We start from the raw sequence: 9236 nt of genomic DNA, 5'->3' as shown, positions 1-9236 counted from the left end.
TGATTTTTTTTAATGTATTGTTGGATTTGGTTTGCTAGTATTATATTGAGGATTTCTGCATCTATGTTCATTGGGGATATTGACCAGTAGTTTTCTTTTTTAGTGGAGTCTTTATCTGGTTTTTGTATCAGTGTAATGCTGGCCTCATAGAATTAATTTGGAAGTTTTATTTCCATTTCTATTTTTTTGGAATAGTTTGAGAAATATAGGTATTAGCTTTTCTTCAAATGTTTGGTAGAATTCACCTATGAAGTCATCTGGTCCTGAACTTTTGCTGGGAGTTTTCTGATTACTGATTCAATTTCTTTGCTGGTTATTGGTCTGTTCAAATTTTCCATTTCTTTCTTTTTCAAGTTTGCTAGTTTGTATGTTTCTAGGAATTTATCCATTTCTTCTAGGTTGTACAATTTGTTGGTACATAGTTTTCATAAAATTCCCTTATAATTGTATTTCTGTAGTGTTGGTTGTTATTTGCCCTCTCCCTTTTGTGATTTTATATGAGTTCTTACTCTTTTCCTTGATAAGTCTGGCTAGAGATTTATTAATTTTATTGATTTTTTTCAAAGAACCAGCTCCTGATTTAATTGATCTATTGTTTTTGTTTGTTTGTTTGTTTGTTTCCATATCATTTAATTCTACTCTATTCTTTATTATTTCCTTTCTTCTGTTGGTTTTAGGTTTTGTTTGTTGTTCTTTTTCTAGCTCCTTTAAGTATAAGGTTAGGTTATTTATTTGAGATTTTTCTTGCTTCTTAAGGTAGGCCTGTACTGCTATAAACTTCCCTCTTAGAACCACTTTTGCTGCATCCCAATGGATTTGGGCCACTGTGTTTTTATTTTTGTTTGTTTCCATGTACTTTTTCATCTCTTCTTTTCTTTCTTGGTTGACCTATTCATTGTTTAGTAGCATGTTATTTACCCTCTATGTATTTGTGGTCTTTCTAGATTATTTCTTATGCTCAACTTCTAGTTTCATGGCGTTGTCAGAAAATGTGCCAGACTTAACTATAGAGAAAAAACTGATGGTTACCACAAGGAAGGTGGGTGGGGGGATGGGTAAAATAATTAATGGGGATTAAGGAGTGAACTTCCTATGATGAGCACTGGTGTTGTATAGAAGTGTTGAATCAATATATTGTACACCTGAAACTAATATTACACTGTATGTTAACAAATGGGAATTTAAATAAAAACTTAAAAAAAACCCTAAAAATGTGCATAGTACGACTTTGATCCTGAATTTGTAGATTCTGGTTTTGTGGCCTAATATGAGATTTATTCTGGAGAATGTTCCGTGTGCACTTGAAAAGAATGTATATTTTGCTGTTTTAGGATGGAATGTTCTGAATATATCTGTTAATTCCATCTGTTTCAGTGTCATTCAATGCCATTGTTTCCTTATTGATTTTCTGTTTAGATGATCTGTCCTTTGATATAAGAGGCGTGTTAAAGTGTCCTTTATTATTGTATTATTATCAATTCATTCTTTATTTTTGTTATTAACCATTTTATGTGTTTGGGTGCTCCTGTGTTGGGTGCATAAATATTTACAATTGTTAGTATATCTTTTTGATAGATTATCACCATTATTATTACATAGTGTTCCTCTTTGTTTCTTACAGTCTTTGTTTTAAAGTCTACTTAGTCTGATATAGGTATGGCTACTCTGGCTTTTTTTTGAAATCCATTCACATGATAGATGTTTTTCCATTCCCTTATTTTAGGTCTAAAATGAGTTTTCTGTAGACAGCATATAGATGGATCTTATTTTTTTTAATCCATCTGTCATCCTATGTCTTTTGATTGTAGTGTTTAGCCCATTTATATTCAAAGTAATTACTGAGAGATATATATTTATTGCCATTTTATTATTTGTTTTGTGGTTGTTTCTGAAGATTTTCTCTGATTCTTTCTTGTCTTTCATGGTTTGCTGATTTTCTTTAGTGATTTCTTTTTCAGTCTTTGTATATTTATTAATAGTTTTTGATATATTGTTATCATTAGGTTTGCATATAATCTTTTCTGCATATAGCAGTCTATATTAAATTGATGCTTGTTTAAGTTTGAACCCATTCTTTACTCCTGTCCTCCCCATGTTTTAGGTATATGTTGTCATATTTACATCCTCTTATTTTGTGAGATTCTTGACCAATTTTTTATATAAATATTCATTTTTACTGCTTTTGTGTTTTCTATCATTATACTGTCACTTTTGGTCTCTCCTTTCCACTCAAAGAGTCCCCTTTAATATTTCTGTCAGGGCTGGTTCAGTGGTCAGGAACTCCTTTAGTTTTCACTTGTCTGGGAAACTCTTTATCTCTCTTTCTATTGAATGATAGCCTTGCTAGGCAGAGTATTCTTGGCTGCAGATTTTTCCCATTCAGGAATTTGAACAGATCATGACACTCCCTTCTAGCTTGGAAAGTTTCTGCTGAAAAATTGCCTGCCCCTTATGGATTTTCCCTTGTAAGTTACTGTCTTCTTTTGTCTTGTTGCAATTAAAATGTTTTCTTTATCACTATATTTTGCAAATTTAATTACAATATGTTGTGGTGTGGATCTGCTTTTATTGATTTTGAAGGGGATTCTCTATGCTTCCTGATCTGGATATCTGTTTCTTTCCCCAGATTAGGAGAGATTTCAGCTATTATTTTTTCAAATAAGTTTTCTGCCCCCTTTTCTCTTCTTCTGGCACTCCTATAATAGAAAGGTTAGTACATTTGATGATGTCACTGAGTTCCCTAGTTCTATTATCATTTTGTGCAATTCTTTTTTCTCTCTTTTGTTCAGATTGATGACTTTCCATTACTGTGTCTTCTAGGTCAGTAGTTTGTTCCTCCACTTCCTCCAGCCTGCTGTTCATTCCATCAAGCAAGTTTCTCATTTCGTTTATTGAGCCCTTTATCTCTGCTATGTTATTCTTTATCTTTTTGTTAAGGGTCTCACTCATGTCTTCCACTCTGTTCTCAAGTTCAGTGAATATCATTATAATCATTGCCTTAAATACTCCATCAGACATGTTACTTATATTTGTGTCACTTAGATCTCCAACCATGGCCATGTCCTTTTCTTTCATTTGAGACACATTTCTCTGTCTTCTCAGTTTGTCTAAGTCTCTGTGCCTGCTTCCGTGTGTAGGAAAGTTAGCTACATCTCTTATTCTCGAGGGTACTGGCCTCATGAAGAAGAGGTCTTATAGTGACCTGCTATGTAGTGTCCCTGTTCCCCAGGGCCTGGCACTTCCAGGAGTGTCTCCAATGTGTGCTGTGTGTTCTCTGCTGTTTTATCCTGGTCACTTTATCCCACAGGCCTGTCAACCACAGAGGTTCTCTTTGCCTGTTGTGGGCAATATTTGGCCCCTGTCCTGAATGTGGTGTGTTTTAACTAGTTATGCTATTGTCTGTTTTTGAAATGATACCTCTTGCCACTGGCACTGGAACTGAGGTTTCACCAAACTCCTGGGTCAGGAGACATGGTGTGAGCAGATGTTTGGGATGGTTTTCTGAGGAAGGGGGCCTGCCTTGCTGGGACTGAGGTAAGTGTGGCTGAGAATGGCAGTTCCACTAGAGAGTGGGGGTGTCAGCTTGATGTAAGCAAGTTAGGTAGCCAGTGAAGTTGCTGTGTTTGTTCTCACAGGTGGCCCTCTTCTTGCACTGAGGGGCAGGGGAGGGAAATGACACTTGCCATCTTCCATGAAAGCTGCCTCTCTGGGACATGCTCCCAGATGAGCAAATAACCTCCCAATTGTGTGTTCCAGACACTCTTCAGATTGCTGTTTTTGCCCTATATGTCTGGGGGCTGTTTACCCAGCCTTCTCTCTAAGAGCAGCACAATGCCTTCTAGGCTGTATTCTAGCCAAGCTTGTTTACCTTTAAAACTCTAGGCATTCAGCCCCACTGATTGTAAGAACTCATGAAATTCTTCCCCTCTTGCTTTCCAAGCCAATTATTATGAGGATTCATTTTCCTCATGTGCTTCCTGTATGCTAGTCTGTCACCCTTCTCTGAGACTGTGGCTCCCTCCCCACCACAGCAGCCATGATCTGTTTCTCTCCCAAACTGTGTCTTCATACTTCCTACATTATTTAATGTGGTATCTTCTGTATCTTTAGTTGTGTTTTTTTTTTTTTTCCTGCCAGTCTTCAGGTCTATTTTTGGAGTTATTTAGGATGGTTTGATGGTTATCTAGTTGTGTGCATGGGAAGCAACAAGCCTCAGATCCTTCTACTTCATTGTCATCTTCTAACTTTTTTTCTGAGATTTTATCTTGCTCTTTAATTTGGAACATGTTCTTTCATTTCTTCATTTTCCTTGCCTCTCTCTGTTGGTTTCTATACTGTAGATGAAACAACCACCACTCCCAATCTTGAAGGAGTAGTTTTGTATAGGAAATTAAACTTTTTGTGTAGCCATCTCTCTACTCTTGGTTATAACTCAACTTCTGTGCTTGACCAAGCAAACTATTATATTTTTGATTGTTCCCGGTAGCTGAGGATGTGTCAAGACCTTTCAGTGTTCTGAAGAGAAGGATTTCAGCACCTAAGTTCAGGCTGACTAGAAGCCAGACCTTCAGGCAACAGCTTCTAAAAATATACAAATATATACAATCCTGAGGGGCTGCAAGTGTCACCAGAGCCAGGCAATGTGGAGGTATTCCCTGTGTGTCAGTCACAAAAATATGGGGCTCCATAGGGTGTATAAGCTTCTTTATGAGAGATACTGGCAAGCTGAAGCAAGGCAGAAGAAGAACAACATGGTGAAAGGACACCAAACACATTCTACATTCCTTGAGAGCGGCTCCACAGGCCACTAAATGTGTGCCAAACCTAAAGCCTTCCCCTCATTCAAATTCTCTAGAACAAGCAAAGTGGCCTTTACAGAAAGACTGAGGGGACAGCAGAGTGTGCCTCAGCCCACTATTTATTTAGTGTCTTAGGAGTAGTGGCATTCCATGGGCCTTCCCTCTGATTATCACAACACTGTGAGACCCAGGAGTGCAAGCCCTTTTGACCACCAGAGTCAGGTGACCAAGGGGTGTCCACTACAAAAACTGGGCACCAGACATGTAAAGCTCCCCTCCAGAAGACAATATTTTCTCTGGAGCATGTCAGGGGGTGACCACAAAGCATCCACTCCTCAAGTTCTCTGCTCCTAGAGGTGTGTTTAATTAGAAGCCTCCCCCCAGACAGCAGTCATAATAATAAGCTAATAGACCTCCTTCATAGAAAGAGGAAGCCCCAGGGTCTATTGCCTCTTGCTGTGCTCTGGGGGTGGTAGCTATTTAAGAACTCTTTCCCTGTTAGTTACAGTCCTATGGGGCTCACAAGCATAAGCCCCACTGGCCGTCAGGCACTGCAATGTAGAGGTGTTCCCTGGCGGCAGTCACAAAAATCAGGGCACTGGACAAGGGTATGAGTTCTTTTCTAGGTGACACTTACTATTACAGTCCCCATGAGACCATAAATGCAAGCTCCCTTAACCTCCATAACCAGATGATCAAGGGGCATTCCCTGGGTTGTAGCCACAAAGATTGGGTCACTAGATGAGTGTAAAAGTTCCCTTCTGGGAGGTAGTGGTACTCTAGAGTATGGCAAAGTGAGAGTGCAAAGCTGGCACCTATTAGTCTTCACCCCTAGAGAGTGTTCTGGCAGGCTTCTAAATGTGTACATTAAATTAAATGCTTGCCCCTCAGGCCTATGTTTTAATATAAGTAAGTGACTCCTTCACCTTAAGTCTGGGCATGATCAGCTGCCTCTGAGCTGAGCTCTGGGTAACTGAGTCTGAGCATGCCAGCCATTTAAGAGGCATTTCTCAAACAGCTACCATTTTGTTAGTCTCAGGATATAAGCCCTGGTAGTTTTTAAATTTTTTAAATATTTTCAGAGCTTGTCTCTCAAGTGCATGTCATAAAAGTTGGGACACTTGACATGGGGTTTGAATCCTTACTCCTCAGGAAGAGGTTGTGCGTTTTGATTCCTCCCTAGTTGTGGGTTATCTGACCAGGGTTGAGGCTTGTGGAAAGATTGTGTCCCAGCCTCTCCTACCCATTTTTATGTGGTTTTCGTCTTATTTGCTCAATGTGTAGTCACCACTTAGATAGCCTTTAGGTTTTTATAGAGGAAATTATTCCATATGATGCTGTAGACTCAATGTGGCCATGGGAAGAGGTGAGTTTAGAATCTTCCTGTGTCATTATCTTAACCAGAATCCTGAGCTATGTTCAGACAGATTTTTTATATATAAAATCTTAATAAATCCCCTCATAAATTCTTAGAGCTAATAAAAAAGTTCAACAAGCTTTCAGGATATACAATCAATAAACAAAAATCAGCTGTATCTCTAACACATGAAATGCACAATCTCAAAATTTAAAAAAAAAAAAAAACATTTTATTTACAATAGCTTCAGAGGGATAAAATAGGACTAAACTTAACAAAAAAAGTTCAAAACCCATTTCCTGAAAACCATAAAACATTGTTGAAGGAAATTAAAGGAGATCTAAATAATTGGAAAGATATCCCATATTTATATATCAGCAGATTTAATATTGTTAACATGGCAATACTCCCCAAATTTATCTATGGATTCAACAAAATCCACATAAAAATCCCAGGTGGACTTTTTGCAGAAATTGACAAATTTGTCCATTAATTCATGTAGAAATTCAAGGGTCCAGGATAGAAAAACAATGATGAAAAATAAAAACAACATTGAAAGATTCACATTTCCAAGGGCTGCTGGGTGGCTCAGTCAGTTTAGCGTCTGCCTTCTGCTCAGGTCATGATCCTGGGATCCTGGGATCGATCAGGCTCCCTGCTCCACGGGGATTCTGCTTCTCCCTCTGTCTCTGCCATTCTCCCTCTCTCTCTGTCTCTGTCTCTCACAAATAAATATTTTAAAAAAAAGAAAGATTCACATTTCCTAATTTCAAACCTTTACAAAATAATAGAAACTAAGGCAGTGTAGTTCTCAGACTTTTTTCATAGAATATGGATAGATATATAGGTACATGGAATGGAATTGAGAGTCCAGAAATAAACCCATGTATCTATGGCCAATTATTTTAGTTTGTTTTCAATCACTTTATGAGATATGATTGACATGTAAAAGTCATACATATTTACTACTTGATGAGTTTAGGGATTCATGAAATTATCACCATTAGGGCCATAGATATATCTATCATCTCCTAAAGTTTCTTCCTGTTCATTACTATTATTATTATTATTACTATTATTATTATTTGTGTGTGAGTGTATGGTAAGAAAACATAAGTTCTAACCTAATCAAATTTTAAGTATACAATTCTGTATTGTTAGCTCTAGGCACTATGCTGTATAGTAGATCATAAGAACTTGTTTATTTTGCATAAGCAAATGTAGTCAATTCATTTTAAACAAGGATGCCAAGACAATTCAATTGGGGAAAAAAATTAAAGCATTTTGTAAAATTTGTAATAAATGGTGATGGGATAACTGTATATTTACTTGCAAATAATACAGATGAAAGTCTACTCCACACCATATACAATAATTAATTCAAAATTAATCAAAGGCCTAAATTCCTAGAACGAAACATGAAAATCTGCACGAACTTGGATTAGGCAATGAATCCTTACATATGACACCAGAAGCACTGGCAACAAAGAAAAAAAAAGATAAATTGGATTTATCAAAATTAAAACATTCCTTGCCTCAAAGAATATCATCAAGAATGTGAAATGGGCACACTTCAGCCAAATAACAAAAAGTTTGCAAACCACATATGTGATAATGGACTTATATTTAGATTATATAAAAGGATGTTCAGAAGACTATTATAAAAAGATTAATAACCCAACTATTAAATGAGCAAAGGGCATTCATAGACATTTCTCCAAAGGAGCAATACAAATAGCCAATAAATGTAAAAAAAATGCTCAATGTCATTAGTCAGCAGGAAAATCCTAATAGAAAACACATAATACCACTTCACACACACTAGGATGGCTATGTTGAAAAAGATAAGTGTTAAGGAGGGATGGAACCTTCATACAATGTTAATGGGAATGTACAGTGATTCAAGCACTTTGTAAACCAGTCTGGTCTGGAAGCTTCTGGAAATGTCAACCTCAGTGTCCACTAACTGATAATGGGTAAATACAATGCAGTCTATCCATATAATAGGATATTAGTCAGCAATAAAAAGAAATGAAGTACAGATACATGCTTCAACATGGATGAAACTTGAAAACAATGTTAAGTGAAAGAAGCCAGTCACAAAATATCACATAGTATACATTATCACTTTTATCATATGTCAAGTATATGTAAATCTATAGAAAGTAGATTAGTGGTTTCCTAGGGCTGGGGTTGGGAGGACTAGGGAGAAATAAGAGTGATTGTTAATGGGTAAGGGGTTTCTCTTAGCAGTTATGGAAATATTCTAACTTGATTGTGGTAATGATTGTTCAATTCTATGAATATACTACAATCCATTGAATTATACACTTTAAAAAGATGGAGTGTATGATATATAGGATACATAAAAATAAAGCTGTTATAAATAATTAAAACAGAGATTTAAGGGGAAAAACATCAACAAATCCACAATGATCAAGTATTAGCTTTCCTAACAATCCACACAGTATTTGGTTTGTACCCAAGAATGTCAGTGTTGAAAGAAACTTTAGTGATAATATATTCCAATCATTTATTTTATAGAAGGGGACTTGAGGCAAAGAGATGAAAAATATTTGTTTGAAACTGCAGAACTTGCCAAAGATTAAAAGGCATAATATACAGGAAGTGTTTACAAAAAGAAAAAAAATAAAGCAAAACAACAGCTCGGTGTGAGAAGCTCAGCTCTGAAGAGTATATAGCACAGTTCAATAAATACTTATCAATACTTACAGGTGTTATATGTTCTACTATTTGCTGGGGTATAGAAATGAATATTGTATAATCTTTGTTCCCATGAAGTAGAATGTCAAATTGGGGAATTCAGGGTGGCTGTTTAGCTCATTTTAAGTGCCTGTTTTAGCCAATTTAGGCTACTATAACAAATTTCCAAAGACTGAATGTCTTAAACAGCATACATTTGTTTCTCAGAGTTCTGGAGACTGGAAGTCTGAGATCAGGGTGTCAGCATGGTCAGGTTCTTAATAAGTGCCCTCTTCCTGGTTTACAGAGTATTGTCTTTTTGCTGTGTCCTTGCATGGTAGAAAGAGTTAGCTTTCTCTCTGACCTCTTCTTATAAG

This window comes from Mirounga angustirostris, unplaced genomic scaffold (assembly GCF_029215605.1).
Source record: "Mirounga angustirostris isolate CCGP_5_RB_7025 unplaced genomic scaffold, mMirAng1.0.hap1 SCAF_11, whole genome shotgun sequence".
Classification (NCBI taxonomy): Eukaryota; Metazoa; Chordata; class Mammalia; order Carnivora; family Phocidae; genus Mirounga; species Mirounga angustirostris.
The sequence above is the reverse complement of the archived record's forward strand: the minus strand, read 5'-3'. Positions refer to the sequence as shown.